Raw genomic sequence first — 21,980 nt, forward strand, 5'->3', positions numbered from 1 at the left:
ACCCGGAATATAGGCAATTAACTTTGAATGAACATGTGTATCTGCTTAAGGTGGTAAATACTCATGAATCGAGATTGAGGGTTTTGTTCGAGCAACTTCTCGAAGTTGTCAATGACCAATGGATTGAGAACCTCCCAACGGATGAAGAACCGGAGCGATAATTCCGCGAAACGATCTGTCAGAGGCAATACTCCCGCAAGTACTTCCAGGCTCATCGTATGAGTCGAATTCATACAACCTAACGCGATACGAAGACAGCGGTTCGGAAATTGAAGAAGCTTCAACATGTGTGTTTTAGCCGCGGACTGAAAACAGAAACTATCGTATTCGAGGACCGACAGAATGGTTGTTTGGTACAACTTAATAAGATCTTCGGGGTGCGCAACCCAGCATGTTCCCGTGATTGCACGAAGGTGCATTTTGAGTCGAACCAGACCCCGAGGCATTTAGAAGACATGCTATGAGTCATTATCTTACCCACCATTTGGAGCCAACCAACAACCATCTCAGTTTTCTCTGGAGAGAATTCGATACCCAGCTTCGTAGCCCAAGTGGACAAATTGTCCAGAGTATCTTGCAATGGTTCTTGGAGATTAACTGCACTTGGCCCCGAACATTGGCCTTGGCCTCAAACATGATCCCTGGGGGAGACTTATGTAGCTAATTCGTGAAATTGCAGAGTCACCATGAGAAAAACTCATACGCTTCTCTGACAACAAATTGTTCAAATAGTTGTTCAAAATTGGTGAAAGTCCAAACGCGTGGATGATAAGACATATGTAGACGCAAACTGAATCAAAAGCTGTAAGTAAGCTGAATTTCTGAAGAAAGCAACGCAAGACAGTCGTTCGTTCTATCACCCCTGCGGAAACCAAATTGTGTATCTGTCAACAAACCATTCGATTAAATCCATTCGTCTAGCCGGAAGAGAGTCATCTTCTCCAACAGCTTCCGAAGACAGGACAACATCGGGATGGGGTGATACGAATTACAATCCGACGCGGGTTTTCCAGGCTTTTGGATTGCTATCACCCTCAATTGCTTCCAATCATCCGGAACAATGTTGCACTCCAGTAACTGGTTGAACAAGCTCAATAGGCGCCTTTTCGCGACGTCTGGGAGGTTTTTGAGCAAATTGAACCTTATTCTATCCATCACTGGAGCGGAATTGTTACATGGAAGAAGAGCAAGCGAGAATTCAACAATCGAAAAGGGCCGATCCATATCATCCCATCATCCCGCAAAAGCATCACGTGACTCTTGCTTCACCGGCACCGAATTCGGACAAACTTTCTTTGCAAAATCGAGTATCCACCGCGACGAGCTTTCACGATCTTCGTTTAGGGACGACATGTTGCGCATTATTCTTAAAACGGTCAACAGAGTTTTCATTGAGGGCTGGCGCGATAAACCTTCAACAAAATTGCGCCAATATCCACGTTTCTTCACTGTGACCAGCTTCTTGAACTGGATCTCGAGCGTGATGTACCGTTTGTGAAGTACGATCGAACCGTGTTTCCGAAATTCTTCAAACGCGGCGGATTGTTCGCGATAAATTTGTGTACACTCGATATCCCACCACGGACTGTGTGGTTTCTTATGAATCGAAGTTTCTGGCACCGGCCAACGTTGTGCTTGAAGAGTGCTGTTAAGGATCAATTGGGATAGAAACTCGTACTCTTGTCGCGGGGAATCAATGATGGCCTCCGCATATTTTCCCCAGTCGATGTGCTTCGTGAGGTCATATGAGAGGTTGATAGAAACAGATGGATTACGTCCATTGGAAATCGAGACTTCGGTCGGCAAATGATCACTACCAAGGATGTTATCGATCATTAAGTAATCTGCCTTCGATCATTTAGTAGTTTGTCAATAACTCATTCCAGAGGCTAAATTTCAAAATGTGTTGTATGATGGACATCTAGTGCAAAGGTTTTTCTACAACTCTGCCTAACAGTTCGTTGTTTGAATTTCACTAATAACGGAGCTATAGCGCTAGTATCAGTAACTTAGACTAAATGATTGCATATTTTTTATCACTTAGTATAAGTATAGAAACTAGCACCGTAACTCCTTTAATAGTGGAATTCGAACATCGACCATTTAAGGAGAGTTGTAGAAAAACCTTCGCACTAAAAGTCCACCATACAACACATTTTGAAATTAGGCCGGTGGAATGAGTTATTGACAAGCTACTAAATGATCGAACGCAGATTACTAAATGATCGATAACATCCTTGATCACTAACATGCGGGGATTTTGGACAACCTTCCAAGTACAGTCCAATAATAATGAGCTCGAACAAATGGAAAGCTGTAGGCTGCTATCCCTTGCTGGAGGAGCCACTAGTGTAACTTCTCCTGTATTCAAAAATGACAAATTAAAGTCGTCGCAGAGGTCGTATATCATTGATGAACGGTTGTCGTCGTCAGAGTTTGCAGAAATCGCTCTCAATAGATAACGAACAACGATAAAAGAGAGGCGAAAATTGTTCCGAATCATAACAAGCCATGATAATGGAACGTACACACGGTCAAGCAGTTTGACCAACATTGACTCCACCTCTCGTTTATTCAAACATCCATCCAGTTTTACCAACAGCAGCACAAACAATCAATTCATTCGACCAACAATATCACACACGAACGACCGACAACTTGAGCACCAACCATCAAAAAATATATGGGGGTTTGTGCAACTTTACTACAAATGCTCAAACATGTTCGGCGAACCTTGACTCCACCCCCGACAACTCAAACCAAAATCAAACCGTTTTATTTTTTTCCAACCAAGCCACCAACTGTCAAATGGTTGTTTGAACAACTTCACACACGTTCAAACAAAGCAGCAACCGAAGCGTTTTCTTGGGGGCGGAGTCAATGTTCGTCAAACTGCTTGACTGGTGTGTACGTTGCATAGCAATGTATCAAACTTGTATACAAGTGCGAAAAAACAGAATCGGATAGGCAGCCTCCTAAGAAAAATGGTGATTCTCGCTTTGTTTTCGCTCCTTTCGTGTTGGTTACTGCACAGCTGTGTAGAACAAGTTGAAATGCATCATCAGAGCCAGTGCTCCCCACATTTGGAGCTTTCTAAAAGAAATTTATCATGGGGTATAGCCTCCCGAATCAATTCTCTATCATGACAGCTTGCGAAAAAAGTATCTCACGGTATGCTACATATCGTATATGTATACAAAGATGATAACTGAGAGACTTGCTCTTTCTCTTTAGGATTCAATCCCTGGTCCAAGATTTTTTTATGTACAGGTTATCCGACTTGTCAATATCCCCAACTCAGCCATCTTGGATTTTTGTATGGAATTTATGCTCGTTTGTTTACGTTTTGCACTGAAAATGTATGTTTCCCCCCCGCGCTGGTTATTCCCATCTACTGACGAAGTCGGATAACCTGTACATAAAAAAATCTTGCCCTGGTCGTCAAACAGCTCCCCCCAGTCTGTTCCGTGGGAGTTAAAATCTCCCAAGAGAAATCGTCATTCGGGCATAACCGAGCAGATGTGCGAGAGATCTCTACGAGATATCGCGGTGTTTGGAGGAAGAAATATCGAGACGATACTGAGGTATTTTCCTTGATTAGTCACCTGACATGCGACAGCTTCGGTGCCTGATATCGGAGTAAAATCGACTCTATAGAAGGAGTGCTGTTTTTTGATCCCTAAAAGCACCCATCCATATGGTTTGCCCGATCGCGGCGAATGATGTTAAAATCGGGAAAATGAAGGTCGTATTAGCCATGTTTCACATAAAGCAAAAACATCGCATTGTAATTTGTTAACTAAAAATTTAAAAATTTCTTATTTTGGAAGAATACTTCGACAGTTCCAGTGCAGAATCAAAATCATATTAGCCTTATCGACGAAAATAGCCATCGAAGGATACGAATGACTCGAGGAGGGGCATTTTTGAAGCTAGCTGCTTCAGGAGAGGAGTCAGCATAGGAAGAACAGTTTTGACCATGTTCTTCATGGGGTCGGAAGCATCAAAGAAGTGGATGAAGCTCCAAGGATGAAAAGAAGAGGATGAGCTCAACGATGCCAGAAAGTGTGAACATTGGAGCGCACAACGTTGTTGTGCTCGATCTCTATGCTCTCTTTCTGGCAAAATTAGGGCATCTGGGATTTTAGATGTTCTCGGAAGCGGTAGAAACTCTCGTTCATCCTGATGTGAAACCACAAAAGTTGAACGTTTTTGAGTTCCACCTACATTTGATTTCGCCATGTTGGAATGGGGCTCAATTTGAGGCTGTTTTCTAGGCTTTTTTGAGGGACGCTGGCTTTGTTTTACTCGTTTCCTCGTTGAAAACAAAGACCCTATTTCCAACTTCGGAGCCAGAGCTACCTTGATCGCCCAAGACGAGTAGATGGTTCAGAAACAACTGGTGAAGCGGCCTTCCTCAGCATTTCGGCGTAGCTACGTCGAGAACGCTGCTGAAGAGAACGTTTCTGGTGGATTCGGCGCTGTATGTACGCTGCGGGTGTCGGGACGACAGCGCTTGTGTTATGGAGGCGCACGATCAGTGATGATGGTGGTGGAACTGTCGGCGTTGGGCGAAGATGTCTTCGCCTGTGTAACGATGGACGCCGATGCGTTTTGCAAAAAAGTCTGTTTTTGCGAAAAACGCCATAACCTTTCCATATGTTTGCTTCAAATAAGCGCACTTTCACTCTTGCACTTCAGTTTCGGTTAAAAAAACCGGAAGAAGAATCGACCGTACGCGGACTATGCAGCTGTCTCGCACGGATTCCGCTCGACGTGGAATGACCACACACCAATATTCCCTTTCTTTCCCGACTGTCTGTAAGGTGTAAGGACTTGGGCGGCGCCTTTCTTAATCAACACTTGCGAGCTGCTGAAACGTGCACTTCGAGAATAGATGGTAAATTCCAACCACTATTCAGCTCTGTTCAATCACGGAGTAGCTAAGCTGAACTAAGCTGAACTAATGTAAATTAAAATTTATTTTTGAATTGGGTGCAATTGACGGTATAGGTAGATACAACCAAGGAATGTAATTGTCGCTGAAAAATGCGAAAAACAAGCGACAAAAGAGAATAGCGATAACTCTTTGTCCTCGTCTGCAGAGGATAAAGACATTGTTGCGTTCCATTTTATTTGCAACAAACATGGAGAGGTAATTGTTGTGAACTTTTCAAACTGCGATAACTTGTATATTTCAGAAGTAAAACACAAATCATGTGTACAGATGGTTAAGTTTATGTCTAAGCTATGAAACATCATCGGAAAACGACTATTTCTCAAAATGAGAGGCAGGCGATCATTGTCCTATTCTGTTGCAGTTTGGGACAAACGCTTATTGCGAGTTGAGTTTGCCCAATATTTACAAGAGAGGACAATGTTGTTGTCATTGGCAATGTTGTTATTTTATATTCCTTGGATACAACTCGATCTTGACTACCACCGTTTTGTGCTCAAATTCCGAACATGACTCATATTCCGAAAACTGGCTTTTAAATGGCCATTCGTGTAATTTTCTCCACAGGAGTTTGAATTCGATTGTAATCTTGATCCTTAGTACGGGAAACCGATGAAAATTTTAGTTAAGGGGGGGGATATGAGTCATGTTCGGGATTTGAGTCAGAACGGTATGCCCCATCGACGATTTCGTCAAAAACCGATATCAACAGGAATTCGAGGGCATAAATGGAGATGTGTTTGCAACGCCTTACAAAAAAGCGATGACGAAATATGTGTGCAATCAAGAGTCTTATGCGACGTACACACCAGTCAAGCAGTTTGACGAACATTGACTCCGCCCCCAAGAAAATGCTTCGGTTGCTGCTTTGTTTGCACGTGTGTGAAGTAGTTCGAACAACCATTTGACAGTTGGCGGCTCGGTTGGAAAAAATTAAAACGGTTTGATTTTGGTTTGAGTTGTCGGGGGTGGAGTCAAGGTTCGCCGAACATGTTTGAGCATTTGTAGTGAAGTTGCACAAACCTACATATATTTTTTGATGGTTGGTGCTCAAGTTGGCGCTTCGGTCGTTCGTGTGTTATATTGTTGGTCGAATAAACTGATTGTTCGTGCCGCTGTTGGCAAAACTTGATGGATGTTTGAATAAACGGGAGGTGGAGTCAATGTTGGTCAAACTGCTTGACCGTGTGTACGTTCCATTACACACGAAGTTTTCAAAAATCTTGCTTGACATATTTGTTTTGCTACATCGCGAGAAAGGCAAAAAATAACGCTGTTTTTTTTAACGAAAAAACAGGTTCTAAAACATGGCTTTTAATGATTGCATAAAGTGAAAGTTATATTGGTTACATTCTACCACCCCTATTCTTGTTTATGGACAAACGAAACTTTCGAACGAATGCAGTTCGTTCGAATCGTTTTCCCATTTGATTTTGATGGCGATAAAGCGCATAAGAATAAGGGTGTACATCGTTGTCATTCGTCCACAGTCCACACAGTGTCTGTCTCTTTCAGCGTTCTTATTATGTTCTCCATGTGATATCAATTCATTAATTTTTTTTTCATCCTGATATCTGAACAGAAACAATCAAATAGTTCGTCATAGTAGCAATTGACTGGAAAAAGGATGAGTATTTGATAAAGCTGTGAAATTATGTTCTTTCGAATCTTACCGCGTACAACAATGAAAAATCTATTCGAAAGAGCCCTTTGCTATATATCTTACAGTTTCTGTGCATGAGTTCCAAACTGAATGACTCAATCTACGAATAGAAAAATGTTATATAATTCATGCATTGGTTATATTTTTATGAATTTCATACTTTCGTATCAAATTTTTCGCAGTGTCCTTTCCTTGTAATGTCACCCACGAGTCGGCCTGTTTTTTCACCCTGAAATCATAAACAAATATTTCTATTTCTATCAATTTATTCATCTCAAATACTTTGTGTGGCCTACTCGCTCTGAGAACAGCGTCGCGCTTTCCGTAAGAAAATAAAACTGAAAGAAATGAAAAATTGCCAAAAACGTAACCATGCCATATGTGCCGATTGATGGGACGTAATTTTTGCGTAGCTCAATGACCGTGGAAACGTATGCTATGAAAACACCTTGCATGATCGCAACGAAATGTTTCACGATAAGCATTATCAGCGGAACATCATGTAGGTGCATAAATTTCAAAACAGTTCGATTCACCATTTCATGCAAAAACACCAGGTGATTTAATTCCTCCAAAATTTCTCCGTACAGTTGGTGCTTTTTGAATTGGTTGCCCCTCCAAAAGTAATCATTTTGCTCGAAATCTTTCAAACGTTGGTTCAGTTGGCGAATCCTCCAGTTGATCAAACGAAAGTAATGCGCACCCAAATAGGCAACCGATATGAAAAGGTTTGTCACCATTGCGCTGAAATTGAAAGTCAGCACATAGGAGAGCGCTTCGCTGAGTAAAGACATCCGATGCCGTTGAAATGCTTGAGCTGCTCGAATTGTACCGGATCCAATCGCACTTGTACCGTCGATCAATACCATTTTAATAAGGAAGTGAGAAAATATTTTCCGATCTACGTCGTCTGCACAACTAGTTCGCAGGATGAACCACAGCTTCAGGTAATTGTTCAGTAGTTCTTTAAACTGATTTACGTGAATAAGAATGGTTAAATACGTCACTGTAGTCGCAACGTAGGAAACAATCATGGTGATAGCCATCGTGAACAGATTGTACTGAGGATGGGCTATCATTACGTATTTGAAAGTAGTCACGTTGGTGTATCCTGACACCACTATGTTGGTGAGTAGAATTAGCGAAGTATAGACGAACCATAATGTGGAGAATTCAACAATCCGGTCAGAGATATTATATTTATAAGGAAAAAGACCAAGTATACGTAGATTTAACACAAGGTACTTCAATGTAAGGATGAAAAACCAGTTCGTTGAGTGCTTCATGTTCGATTGACCGACCGCATCGGTATGGTTGGAATGAAAAACAAATACTGTCGAACAATTCATAGTAGAAAGAATGGCTCAATTTGTGTCAAAAGTGGCCGGAACCTATAATTTCATGAAGGTGTTTAGTATGCACTCGATTTTCCACTATCTCATCTAATTGAATTCAGTGGTTTGAATATAAAGGAGAATGAGAAAATCGCTCACTTATCCTGTTACAACATTTTGACGTACTGTTTTTTTTCAACAGAAAACTGGCATAAAACATCAGTTAACATATGTGTCGCGACGAGACCCCCCTGGTACTGGTCAACTGTGACTGGTCAAGCTATTAGTCTAAACTGTGACCAAATAACCAGTAGCGGATGATCGTATGAAGGAGAGATGAAACTCGCTATCGATGATGATGGACTCTGACGAATGGGACCAAAACAATAAGTGGGAAGAATTGCAAATCATCCAGGTACTACGAAGTTGGTGTGATTCTCTACAAACTAAATCTATAACTAAATTATAACAGTGATTAAAACCTAAAATTCTTAAATTTAATATACGGCTAGATCAACAAAAATCCACGGCATATGTTGCCTATAGATTAGTGATTACCGTAACTAGATCTTAGATTAATAGCGTGAAATATTCCTAAAGGTATGTCATGCAGTAGTTGAATTGAATTATATTAGTTAAAACGAAATTATACTTACAATCTAGGATACCTACTCTCTATCTTAAGCTAAACCTACATTGCCTCTGGATTTGGTGAAGTTAGGTGTCTATAAGACCAATTGAAATCGTGAGTAGCTCATTCAGTTATAATAGCCTATGATAATAATATGTTCTAGGTATGCAGAGTAAACAAAACATAAACGGCATCGAGAAGTGATACGATTCTTGATATCGTAGGTCACCAAATTTGTGAGTAATGAAAAATTAAATTGAGCATTAAGAAACCGTTTCAAATAAAATATATTTTGTAGCTAAAAGCTTACCAAAGCAAAATCTGCGGTCTGCTATACGGATTTGGAAACCCCCACAACATTCTTTTAGAAATTTGTACGTGGGTACGCGATGATGGAACATCACGAATCGTCGATGTACCAATGTAAAACATGCTTCCGTGCTGATTCGAAGGACGCCCGCATGTTTACATGCGATCAATGTCGCCAGTGGGAGCACTTTCAGTGCGCTGGCATCGACGAAGCTGTGCATAGTCGTCCATTTGTGTGCAAGAAGTGCATCTCAGAGCTACCAGGAAACCAACGAGTGCTGAGATCTCACACCAAGGGAATAACGATCACCAAATCGTCCGAGGCTAGAGTCCTCTCCTCTCAACATGGCAGCAAAGTACCGTCAATGCGCAGTGGTAGTTCCCGGTCATCAGTCGTGAGAGAACGGCTAAAATTAGCGGAAGAAGAAGCCAAAATTAGGCAAAAGGAGATCGAAGAGGAAGAACAACTCCACAAAAGCGAGCTTGCGGAAGCACAGCGGCAGTTGGAAGAAAAAAAGAAGCTATTGGAGGAAGAATCCAATTTACGTCAGCGAACACTGGAGGCGAATCGTGCACGGCTCGAGAAACAACAATCGATCCCGCGCGAGTCTTTAGAGAAACGGAACGAAATTCTCTTGCAGCTTTCCGAACGCGGTAGTATTATAGAATCCGTTGCGGATTCGGTCGACAAAGTGTCGAAATGGTTGACAGCTCATCCATCAGGAAGAATGACCGAAAGGAAATCAGCAGGTGTACCATGTATCCCTGCTACTACAATGGTTCCTTTGGCTCCGACTGAAGTACCTGGGGCTCCGTCCAGCGGGCCTACCAAGCAACCACAAATGAAAATAGCTTTTGCATCCAATTCTGCCCAACAAGCGACCTTCGTATCAGCAGTTGCAGCAGAAATACAACCTTCAAGTACAGAACCTGTTCGGAATTCAGCACCGCCAGCTACCGTTGATAATTCATTTGGTCCGTCTGCGATAACTATGGTCGCACAGCGCGAACAAATACCTTTACGAGACGTTCGTTCGGTTACGGTCAGAGAACCTTTCCAACAATTTGTATCAGCTTCGCATCCTTTTTACGATACGCAGCCTATCCCCGCCAGGTTGGCGTCGTGTCCACCGATGATACGTCATCCCTTCGATCGGCATACAGCTGGGGCTAATTTTGTATCACAAGGGCCGTCATGGAGCACACCCATCCAACATAATCCCCGGATGTCATCCAGGACTACGGATCATCGTAATACTTCGGCCGATCCGCGTTTCCAATATCGGGATCCTCTTCAGGAATACGGCCATCCCATCACTAGTACAAATACAGGTCAATTTATAGATCCACCACAAGTACGCTACGAAGAGAATTCGTGTTCATCAAGAGAGCAGCCAGGGGTTCTCAACACGCAGCAGATAGCAGCGCGGCAGGTTGTGGGAAAGGATCTGCCCATGTTCAACGGAAATCCAACAGATTGGCCGATGTTCATCAACAGTTTTGAACAGTCCACCGTTGCGTGCGGATATTCTAACGCGGAAAATCTCGTACGCCTACAAAGATGCCTCACAGGGCATGCTCGGGAGGCCGTGCGTAGCCGACTTCTTCTTCCTGCAAATGTACCGCAGGTTGTCAACACGCTTCGGATCCTCTACGGGCGCCCAGAGCTGCTAATTAAGTCTCTTCACGAAAGAATAAGGAGAACTCCGGGTCCTAGACAAGATAGGCCTGAAACCATTCTTGAGTATGGACTGGCAGTCCAAAATTTCGTCGACCACCTGCAAGCAGCCCATCAACAGGAACATCTTTCAAACCCGATGCTAATGCAAGAGCTGGTGGAGAAGTTGCCCGGTTCCATGCGAATGGACTGGGCGGTATTTAAAGGAACGCAACCGCGAGCTACTGTTGTAACATTCGGAGAGTTTATGTCGAAGCTCGTAAGCGCGGCTAGTGAAGTAAGTTTCGAGCTACCTGGGCTTCTAAAAAGCCAGAACGACGGGAAGCAACAGCGTTTAGCAAAAACGCAGGAGAGAGCGCGAATCCAGACTCATTCCACTGAGGAGAATCCTCGTGTCCAACCAACGAGTGCAAACACACGAAAATTTCCGAAACCTTGTGCTGTTTGCGATCGTGAAGGGCATAGAGTAGCTGAATGTTCGAAGTTTAAGCAGCTGGGTGTAGATGAGCGTTGGAAAACCATACAATGCAAAGGTTTGTGTAGGACGTGTCTAAACAACCATGGAAAGTGGCCGTGTAAGTCGTGGCGCGGATGCGGGGTTGAAGGATGTCAGTTAAAACATCACACCCTGTTGCATTCGTCATCTGTTTCAGCCACTCCGACTCATTCGGTGAACATTTCCTCGAGCCCGCTTCCATGCGGCCAAAATCAAACACTGTTCAGGATCATCCCGGTTGTTCTTTATGGAATCAAGAAGAGTGTTATAATATTTGCATTTATAGATGAAGGATCACAGATCACAATGTTGGAGGAAAAGGTAGCCAAGGAGCTTGGAGTCACAGGCCCTATAAGACCACTCACCCTACAGTGGACGGGGAACGTGAAGCGCAACGAGCGGCATTCACAGGAAGTGTGCATGCAAATAGCAGGAAAAATAGCAACAAACGTTTCGAACTTCGACAGGCTCGAACGGTGAGCTGTTTAGTCTTGCCCACACAACAGTTGAACTACCGTGAAATAAGCGATCGTTTTCCACATCTAAAAGGGCTACCGGTTGAAGGATATGATTATGTTCGGCCAAAACTGTTAATCGGGTTGGATAATCTTTGCCTTGGTGTACCGTTAAGACTACGTGAAGGGGGACCGCACGACCCAATCGCTGCAAAGTGTCGTCTTGGATGGAGTATCTACGGAAGTACATCGACCAATCCAGCAGCGACAGTTGCAGTCAACTTCCATACTGCCGCTGTAGCAAAGTCTGAAGAGTTATTGAACGAGCAGTTACGAGATTACTTCACCTTGGAAAGCTGTGGAGTAGTCGCTCCCACCGACAAACTTGAATCCGAAGAGGACAAAAGAGCGAGGCGAATACTCGAAGAGACAACACGACGTATTGAAACCGGATTTGAAACCGGACTCCTCTGGAAATCGGACAAACCAGAGTTTCCGGAGACCTATCCCATGGCCCTACGTCGTATGAAATCACTGGAGAAAAAGTTGCAGAAGGATCCAACAATGATGCAGCGTGTACAAGAGCAGTTGAGCGGTTTCGAACAGAAGGGTTACATACACAAGATTAGCGATGCAGAGTGGGCTACCGTCGATCAACGGAGAGCCTGGTTTCTTCCTCTGGGAGTTGTCACAACACCGAAAAAACCTGGTAAAATCAGACTGATTTGGGACGCCGCAGCTAAAGTCGAAGGCGTTTCATTCAACTCTTATTTGTTGAAAGGGCCCGATCTCCTAACACCTCTGCCGAGGGTTCTCAGCGGCTTTCGACTATTTCCAGTAGCTATTTCTGGGGATATAAGGGAGATGTTTCTCCAAATTAAGCTACAGCCGGCGGACAGACATGCACAATTGTTCCTGTTCCGCTCCAGCCCTGACGAAGCGGTGCAGACCTACGCAATTGACGTCACGATGTTCGGGTCGACGTGCTCCCCATCTTCGGCGCAATACGTCAAAAACGTGAACGCCGAACAGTTTTCCGAATACTATCCTCGAGCTACAGTCGCCATCAGAGAACACCATTATGTCGACGACTATCTTGATAGCTTTAGAACAGTCAACGAGGCGGTACAGATGGTAAACGACGTCAAGTACGTTCACTCTAGAGGCGGCTTCGAGATACGAAACTTCTTATCCAACAGAGCCGAAGTGCTGAGACGAACTGGGGAGATCGAACCAGAACCGTCAAAGGACTTCGCTCTCGTGCGAGCAGAAATCATCGAATCTGTGCTAGGAATGAGATGGCTGCCAGAGGACGATGTTTTCACCTACACGCTAGCATTGCGAAACGATCTGCAACCGATTCTGAACGAACAACACGTTCCCTCGAAACGAGAAGTTCTCAAGGTGGTCATGAGCTTGTTTGACCCTTTGGGCTTTGTGTCATTCTTTCTGGTGCACGGTAAGGTATTGATGCAAGATGTTTGGGCATCCGGTATTGCCTGGGATGAGAAAATCGGCGAAGAACTTTTTCAACGTTGGCGCCAGTGGGTATCTTATTTCCCCCAGTTGGATACATTACGTATTCCCCGATGCTATTTCCAGGATCCATTCCCTGCAAGTTTCGAACGGCTCGAATTACACGTCTTCGTCGATGCAAGCGACTCGGCATATGCTTGTGTTGCGTATTACCGACTAGAAACGGAAAACGGAACAAGAGTAGCACTTATTGGTGCTAAAACCAAAGTGGCTCCACTAAAGGTGTTATCCATTCCGCGCTTGGAACTGAAGGCCGCCGTTCTAGGAGTCCGAATTCTGGAGACCGTTCAAGGCTTTCATACTTATCCCATAAGTCGCAGGGTTCTCTGGAGCGATTCTAGTACTGTACTGGCCTCGATACGGTCAGAGCATCGACGATTCAACAAATTTGTTGCTGTACGAATTGGGGAGATACTTTCAGTAACCGATGCCCAGGAATGGAGATGGGTTCCTTCTGGAATAAATTCCGCTGACTTGGCCACAAAGTGGAAAGCCGGTCCTGATTTCTCCTCAAATAATTCGTGGTTCACTGGACCACGATTTCTTTATGAATCAGAAGAATTCTGGCCTCAGCAAACCAAGACACCTATCACAACTGAGGAACTTCGATCAAACCACGTCCACTGTACCACTCTTCCGTTGATCGACGTTTCTAGGTTCAGCAGATGGACCAGACTACACCGAACAATGGCCTTTGTACTTCGGTTCATCGACAACATACGACGGAAGTCTAGAGGCGACATGCTGCAACAAAGTGCTCTCCAACAAGTCGAACTAAAGCGGGCTGAAGAAGCGTTGTGGAAGATTGCGCAGTCGGACGTATTTCCTGAAGAAATCGCCTCCCTTTCAGCCACAAAAGGATCTCCACCCAACGCCCGACATGAACGCGTTGCCAAATCAAGCTCCATCTATAAAAACTGGCCATTTCTTGATGCAAATGGAGTACTTCGAATGCGTGGGAGAATCGGTGCTGCAGCCTTTGCACCGACCGAAGCTAAGTACCCAGCCATTCTCCCTAGGCAACATCTAATTACGTTTCTCCTTACAGACTGGTACCATCGCCGATTCCGCCACGCTAACCGTGAAACCATCGCCAATGAAATGCGTCAGCGATTCGAAATAGCGAAGCTCCGAGCATTGATCCAAAAGGTCACCAAAACCTGTACAATATGCAAAGTGAGAAAAGCCTTCCCTAGCCCCCCTGTCATGGCTCCTCTAAGAGAAGTCCGACTGAAACCGTATGTTCGACCGTTTACATATGTTGGCCTTGACTATTTCGGACCATTATTGGTTAAAGTTGGTAGGAGTCAGGTGAAGATGGGTAGCCTTGTTTACTTGTCTCACCATCCGGGCGGTACACTTGGAGGTCGTGCACAGCCTTTCAACGGAGTCCTGCATAATGGCAGTTCGACGCTTTGTGTCACGTCGCGGCTCGCCTGCGGAGTTCTATACGGATAACGGAACGTGTTTTCAAGGCGCGAGCAATCAACTGGAGAAGGAGAAAGTGGAAGCACGCAATCAAGTACTGGCCACCACATTTACGAGTGCTAGTACACAGTGGCGTTTCATTCCACCCGCTGCCCCCCACATGGGTGGCGCTTGGGAGCGGCTGGTCAAGTCGGTCAAGGTGGCCATGAGTTCGGTTGCAGAAGCACCACGCACACCAGACGATGAGGTCCTGGAGACGGTACTGCTCGAGGTGGAGGCACTAATCAACGCTCGGCCACTCACCTACATTCCGCTTGAGTTCGCAGACCAGGAGGCTCTCACCCCCAACCATTTTCTCCTGGGGTCATCCAACGGAGATAAGGTTCAACCGTTTGGACCAATCGCAAATCCGGCGGTGCTGCGTAGTGGATGGAGACTAGCGCAGTCTATCACAGAAGAGTTCTGGGCAAGGTGGCTGAAAGAGTATATTCCAGTGATCACCCGACGAGGGAAATGGTTCGAAGAAGTGAAAGATATCGCGGTAGGGGATTTGGTACTGGTCGTGAGCGGAACGGCGAGGGACCAGTGGATCAGAGGACGAGTAGAAGCAGTAGTGCCGGGGCGTGATGGGAGAGTCCGGCAAGCATACGTCCGCACATCATCCGGGGTTCTACGGCGGCCTGCAGTGAAGTTGGCGGTACTCGACGTGCGAGAGGGCTGTGAACTTCTGTCAGGGGCTCCTGAGGACCGAACAAGGTTCACGGAGGGGGGGATGTCGCGACGAGACCCCCCTGGTACTGGTCAACTGTGACTGGTCAAGCTATTAGTCTAAACTGTGATCAAATAACCAGTAGCGGATGATCGTATGAAGGAGAGATGAAACTCGCTATCGATGATGATGGACTCTGACGAATGGGACCAAAACAATAAGTGGGAAGAATTGCAAATCATCCAGGTACTACGAAGTTGGTGTGATTCTCTACAAACTAAATCTATAACTAAATTATAACAGTGATTAAAACCTAAAATTCTTAAATTTAATATACGGCTAGATCAACAAAAATCCACGGCATATGTTGCCTATAGATTAGTGATTACCGTAACTAGATCTTAGATTAATAGCGTGAAATATTCCTAAAGGTATGTCATGCAGTAGTTGAATTGAATTATATTAGTTAAAACGAATTTATACTTACAATCTAGGATACCTACTCTCTATCTTAAGCTAAACCTACATTGCCTCTGGATTTGGTGAAGTTAGGTGTCTATAAGCCCAATTGAAATCGTGAGTAGCTCATTCAGTTATAATAGCCTATGATAATAATATGTTCTAGGTATGCAGAGTAAACAAAACATAAACGGCATCGAGAAGTGATACGATTCTTGATATCGTAGGTCACCAAATTTGTGAGTAATGAAAAATTAAATTGAGCATTAAGAAACCGTTTCAAATAAAATATATTTTGTAGCTAAAAGCTTACCAAAGCAAAATCTGCGGTCTGCTATACGGATTTGGAAACCCCCACAACAATATGCATATTATTACATATTCTGAATCCTTATAAAATCAAATCACATATATCTAAAACACTGAATATGTGTAGGAAAATGGCTTTCTGGGAAGCAATTTGCTGCGTGACGTTACAACGCGCGTGAATTCGTGACTTTGAGCCTCGACTTAAACATTGTTAATTCTCTGCTCTGGTCGTTATTTCACTCCAAGAATAATAAACACCCTTCAAATATATGAGGATAATGCCTAAAATACGGACTAAGATCGTTTTATTCGACATCAACATTTCGTGAAGTTACAACGCGAGGTGCTCCAAAAACAGGTTTTTCAAACAGAGTAACGCTACGAAAAAGTATGCCACTTTAAATCAATTTCGACATGAATTTTTGATCCGTATAGTATGATATTGTACCAAAATGAAAAAGATATAATGTTCGATAACGTATTAGATGAAATCCTGATTTTTATCAATGGCATGGAGCGTTAATTGCAATGCCCACATTTTCAAACTGGAACACATATTTTGGCCTTTTTTGTAATATTACACCGAGTAGGAATTTTATGATTTTTTTTCTTAGTGGGTCACATTTCATTTGGTATCAGACGCAAGAATGCACATAATTAGAGATGTCATAAAATCCCGAAATATCGATTAGTAACTAATCAATTGCTCTAGATTATTGTCGAATATTTTTATCGATTAAGCGTTGGGTAGTAATCGATTCAAAATTAATCGATTATCACAACGATGAATCGATTAATCTAAAATAATCTACATCTCTACACATAGTCACTCTCAATGCGGTTTTAGGTTTCTGATACAACCGCAACTACTAATGCCCAGACTTCTAGATCGGGAAATCTTACATTGATGGTTGCATCTATGTAACAGTACTGTTCCTATTTAAACTGGTACCTTTGGACCTCTGCGGATCAACTTTCGGCAGAACAAATTTCAAAAACCTGGCCGAGGTCTAGTTGATCGTGTAGTGTACGCGATATTTTAGAATAAATCATTCGACACGGGGAAATCAAATGAGCTTATTGAGATTTGAGAAAGGTCTATTCTCTAAGTGATTTTTTTTATAAATATAAGTTCATCATTCTTCTTCTTCTTTTTGGCATTACATCCCCACACTGGGACAGAGCCGCCTCGCAGCTTAGTGTTCATTAAGCACTTCCACAGTTATTAACTGCGAGGTTTCTAAGCCAGGTTACCATTTTTGCATTCGTATATCATGAGGCTAACATGATGATACCTTTTATGCCCAGGGAAGTCGAGATAATTTCCAATCCGAAAATTGTCTAGACCGGCGCCGGGAATCGAACCCAGCCACCCTCAGCATGGTCTTGCTTTGTAGCCGCGCGTCTTACCGCACGGCTAAGGAGGGCCCCTTAAGTTCATCATTAAAAAGAGCTAAATCAAATGGATTACGACAGTTTATTTTTTCATTCCACGTCGAGCATCCGTGCGAGACAGCTCCATAGTCCGCGTATGGTCGATTCTTTTTCCGTTTTTTTCCTCAATTCAGTTTTTTTACCCTAGCTGTGAGCTTCAGAGTGCTAGAGTGTAAGTTGTGCTATTCGTAGCAAATATTGAACAAGTTTTCGTTGTTTCTCGCCGAAACAGACTTTTTGCAAAACTCATCGGCGTCCATCGTCACGCAGGCGAAGTCATCATCGCCCAAAGCTGACAGTCCCACCACCATCATCACTGAACGTGCGCCTCCACCAGCACAGGCGCTGTTGTCCCGTTCCTGTTGCGAGACATTTAAAGTCTGCAATGCGCGAAGGCGGTGATGGAGGGAGTACATCGTATCCCTTGTCAAGTAATGCCTTGTTGGCTTCTGATGCTCTGCGTCAAAATTAAATGGACACTAGCAACACCAATGTTTCTCCCACAATCCCCCGCCTCAAGGCCTACCCTCCCGACTCTAGTGGGCCGTATGTTGTTTTCTTCCGACCCAAAGGCAAACGGTTGAATATAAGTCAGATTAGCAAGGATCTGGAAAAGCGATTCTCGTCTGTCACGTCCATTGACCTGGTTGGGTCCAGTAAGCTTCGCAAACAGACCAACGAGATTGCCACCTTCGAGCTTTTCACTTTCGAATAATAGGTCTATTTACCGTCAGCAGTGTTTGCGGAGGATGAGGTTCTGCCGCAGGTGTGGATGGAAGGTGTCGCGTGTTCCATCTACAAAAAGGGCGATAAGCTGGATTGTAGCAACTACAGCGCAATCACATTGCTGAACGCTGCCTACAAGGTACTCTCCCAAATTTTATGCCGCCGACTAACACCAATTGCAAGAGAGTTCGTGGGGCAGTACCAGGCGGGATTTATGGGTGAACGCTCTACCACAGACCAGGTGTTCGCCATACGTCAGGTATTGCAGAAATGCCGCGAATACAACGTGTCCACACATCATCTATTTATCGACTTCAAAGCCGCATATGATACAATCGATCGGGACCAGCTATGGCAGCTAATGCACGAAAACGGATTTCCGGATAAACTGATACGGTTGAGAAAAATATATAAAGCTCTTTTAGTGGAATGTATTAAACCGTCTAAGACGAATTAAGTACTGTCCATTTAATTCCACTAGTTAATTTTCGTTATCTTTGCAGATACGTATTTCGACCACAACTGTGGTCGTCTTCAGTGTCTTGTACTTGACGTCGAGTCAAGTACAAGACACTGAAGACGACCACACAGTTGTGGTCGAAATACGTATCTGCAAAGATAACGAAAATTAACTAGTGGAATTAAATGGACAGTACTTAATTCGTCTTAGACGGTTTGATACGGTTGATCAAGGCGACGATGGATCGGGTGATGTGCGTAGTTCGAGTTTCAGGGACATTCTCGAGTCCCTTCGAAACGCGTAGAGGGTTACGGCAAGGTGATGGTCTTTCGTGTCTGCTATTCAACATCGCTTTGGAGGGAGTAATACGAAGAGCTGAGATTGACACGAGTGGTACGATTTTCACGAAGTCCGTCCAGTTATTTGGTTTCGCCGACGACATTGATATCATGACACGTAACTTTGAGAGGATGGAGGAAGACTACATCAGAATGAAAAGCGAAGCTAAACGGATTGGACTAGTCATCAACACGTCGAAGACGAAGTACATGATAGGAAGAGACTCAAGAGAGGTCAATGTAAGCCACCCACCACGAGTTTCTATCGGTGTTGACGAAATCGAGGTGGTTGAAGAATTCGTGTACTTGGGCTCACTGGTGACCGCCGATAACGATACCAGCAGAGAAATTCGGAGGCGCATAGTGGCTGGAAATCGTACGTACTTTGGACTCCGTAAGACGCTCCGATCGAATAGAGTTCGCCGCCGTACCAAACTGACTATCTACAAAACGCTTATAAGACCGGTAGTTCTCTACGGATGGACGATGCTCGTGGAGGACCAACGCGCACTGGGAGTTTTTGAAAGGAAAGTGTTGCGTACCATCTATGGTGGGGTGCAGATGGCGGAAGGTACGTGGAGGAGGCGAATGAACCACGAGCTACATCAGCTGTTGGGAGCACCATCCATCGTTCACACCGCGGAAATCGAAAGACTGTGATGGACCGGGCCAGGATGTCGGATAGTAATCTAGTTAAAATGGTTCTCGACAACGAACCGACGGGAACAAGAAGGCGAGGAGCACAGCGGGCAAGGTTGATCGATCAGATGGAGAACGATTTGCGGACCCTCCGCAGACTGCGTGGTTGGCGAAGTGCAGCCATGGACCGAGCTGAATGGAGAAGGCTTTTATGTGCAGCACAGGCCACTCCGGCCTTAGTCTGATAATAAAAAATAAAGTGTTTGCGATCGCGGGGGTGGTGACGGAGGGAAGTATGACATGCGACGATTTGAAACGACCGATTTCTCAGTCGGAAAGAGAGCATAGAGAGCGAGCAGAAGAACTCACGAGCGCTCCAATGTTCCCACTGTCTGGCATCGTGGAGCTCATTTTTAACTTCTTTGATGCTTCCGACCCCGCGAAGAACATGGTCAAAACTGTTCTTCCTATTCTGACTCCTCTCCTGAAGCAGCTGGCGTCAAAAATGCCCTCCTCGAGTCATTTGTATCCTTCGATGGCTAACTTAGGCAATAAGGGTAACATGATTTCGATTCTACAGTGGAGCTGTCGAAGTACTATTCCACAAATAGATATTTTCAAATTTTTAGTTAATAAATTACAATGCGATGTTTTTGCTTTATGTGAAACTTGGCTAACACCATATGTGAACCTTCATTTTCCTGATTTCAACATAATCCGCCGCGATCGGGCAAATCGATATGGAGGGGTGCTTTTAGGGGTAAAAAAACAGCACTTCTTCTATAGAGTCGATCTTGCGCCGATGTCTGGCACCGAAGCTGTCGCATGTCAGGGACTATTCAAAGAAAAGACCCCAGTATCGCCTCGATATATCTTCCTCCAAACACCTCGATATCTCGTAGAGATCTCTCGCACATCTGCTCGGTTATGCCATGATTGCTCTTGGGAGATTTTAACTCCCACGAAAAAGGCTGGGGGGAACTGTACGACGACAACCGTTCATCAATGATATACGACCTCTGCGACGACTTTAATATGTCAATTTTGAATACAGGAGAAGTTACACGAGTGGCTCCTCCAGCAAGATATAGCCGTCTTTTTTTACAAGGGAGAATGCATTTACACACTAACCCAGTACACGTGCATTGTAGTTGCCAAACTACCACACGGAAGTGTACTGGAGTGTCGGACTCGACCATACCGGTAATACCGACTAAACTCCCTTGGGCTCCACCATCGTTTCCCCCAGGAACTACCTCCCAGTACTACTTCTGGGGGATGGCAGTACTAAACGTACTCGCTCATTCTCGCTCACACAGGAAGAGATAGCCGTCTAGATCTTTCCATTTGTTCGAGCTCATTATCGTTGGACTGTACTTGGAAGGTGGTCCAAGATCCCCATGGTAGTGATCATTTGCCGATCGAAGTCTCGATTTCCAATGGACGTCACCAATCTGTTTCTATCGACCTCTCATATGACCTCACGAAGCACATCGATTGGGGCACATATGCGGAGGCCATCATTGATGGCGTAATGTCGATAGAAGCACTTCCCCCGCGAGAAGAGTACGAGTTTCTGTCCCAGTTGATCCTTGACAGTGCTCTTCAGGCCCAAAGCCGGCCAGTGCCAGGAGCTTCGGTTTGTAGGAAACCACTCAGCCCGTGGTGGGATGTCGAGTGTACACAACTTTATCGCAAGAAATCTGCCGCGTTCAAAGAATTTCGGAAACACGGTTCGATAGTTTTTAACAAACGGTACGTCGCGCTCGAGATCCATTTCAAGAAACTGGTCAAAGTGAGAAACGCAGATATTGGCGCACTTTTATTGAAGGTTTATCGCGCGAGAAATGAAATTCTGTGGACCGTCGGAAGAAGAATGTGCAACGCGTCGTCCGTAAACGAAGATCGTGAAAGCTCATCGCGGTGGATACTTGACTTCGCAAAGAAAGTTTGTCCGGATTCGGTGCCGGTGAAACATGAGCTTTTGCTGACAGGAATGATATGGATCGCCCCTTTTCAATGATTGAATTCTCGGTTGCTCTCCTTTCATGTAACATTCCGCTCCAGGGATGGATAGAATCAGGTTCAATTTGCTTAAAAACCTCCCAGATGTCACGTAGAGGCGCTTATTGAGCCTGTTCAACCAGTTACTGGAATGCAACATTGTTCCGGATGATTGGAGGCAAGTGAGGGTGATAGCCATCCCCGGAGAACCCGCGTCGGATCATAATTCTTATCGCCCCATCGCGATGCTATCCTGTCTCCGGAAGTTGTTGGGGAAGATGAATCTCTTCCGGCTAGACAAATGGGTTGAAACGAATAGTTTTTTGTCAGATACACAATTTGGTTTCCGCAGGAGCAAAAGAACGAACGACTGTCTTGCGTTGCTTTCTTCAGAAATTCAGCTTACTTTCGCTAA

The 21,980-nt window shown here is 44.4% G+C and overlaps 1 protein-coding gene and 1 long non-coding RNA gene across 2 annotated transcripts in view; one reads left to right on the forward strand and one right to left on the reverse strand.

Moving 5' to 3' along the window:
* LOC134220680 (uncharacterized) overlaps positions 1–21,980 on the forward strand; it is a 28,850-nt gene that overhangs the window by 3,119 nt on the left and 3,751 nt on the right. The gene's annotated exons all lie outside the window — the stretch shown is intronic.
* Positions 6,445–6,845, reverse strand: LOC134224423 (uncharacterized). Its single transcript, XR_009982940.1, has 3 exons — positions 6,781–6,845; positions 6,631–6,720; positions 6,445–6,573 (listed from the first exon to the last, which is right to left on the reverse strand). It is a non-coding gene; the product is annotated as an uncharacterized LOC134224423 (long non-coding RNA).

Source organism: Armigeres subalbatus, chromosome 3 (genome assembly GCF_024139115.2).
Source record: "Armigeres subalbatus isolate Guangzhou_Male chromosome 3, GZ_Asu_2, whole genome shotgun sequence".
NCBI lineage: Eukaryota > Metazoa > Arthropoda > Insecta > Diptera > Culicidae > Armigeres > Armigeres subalbatus.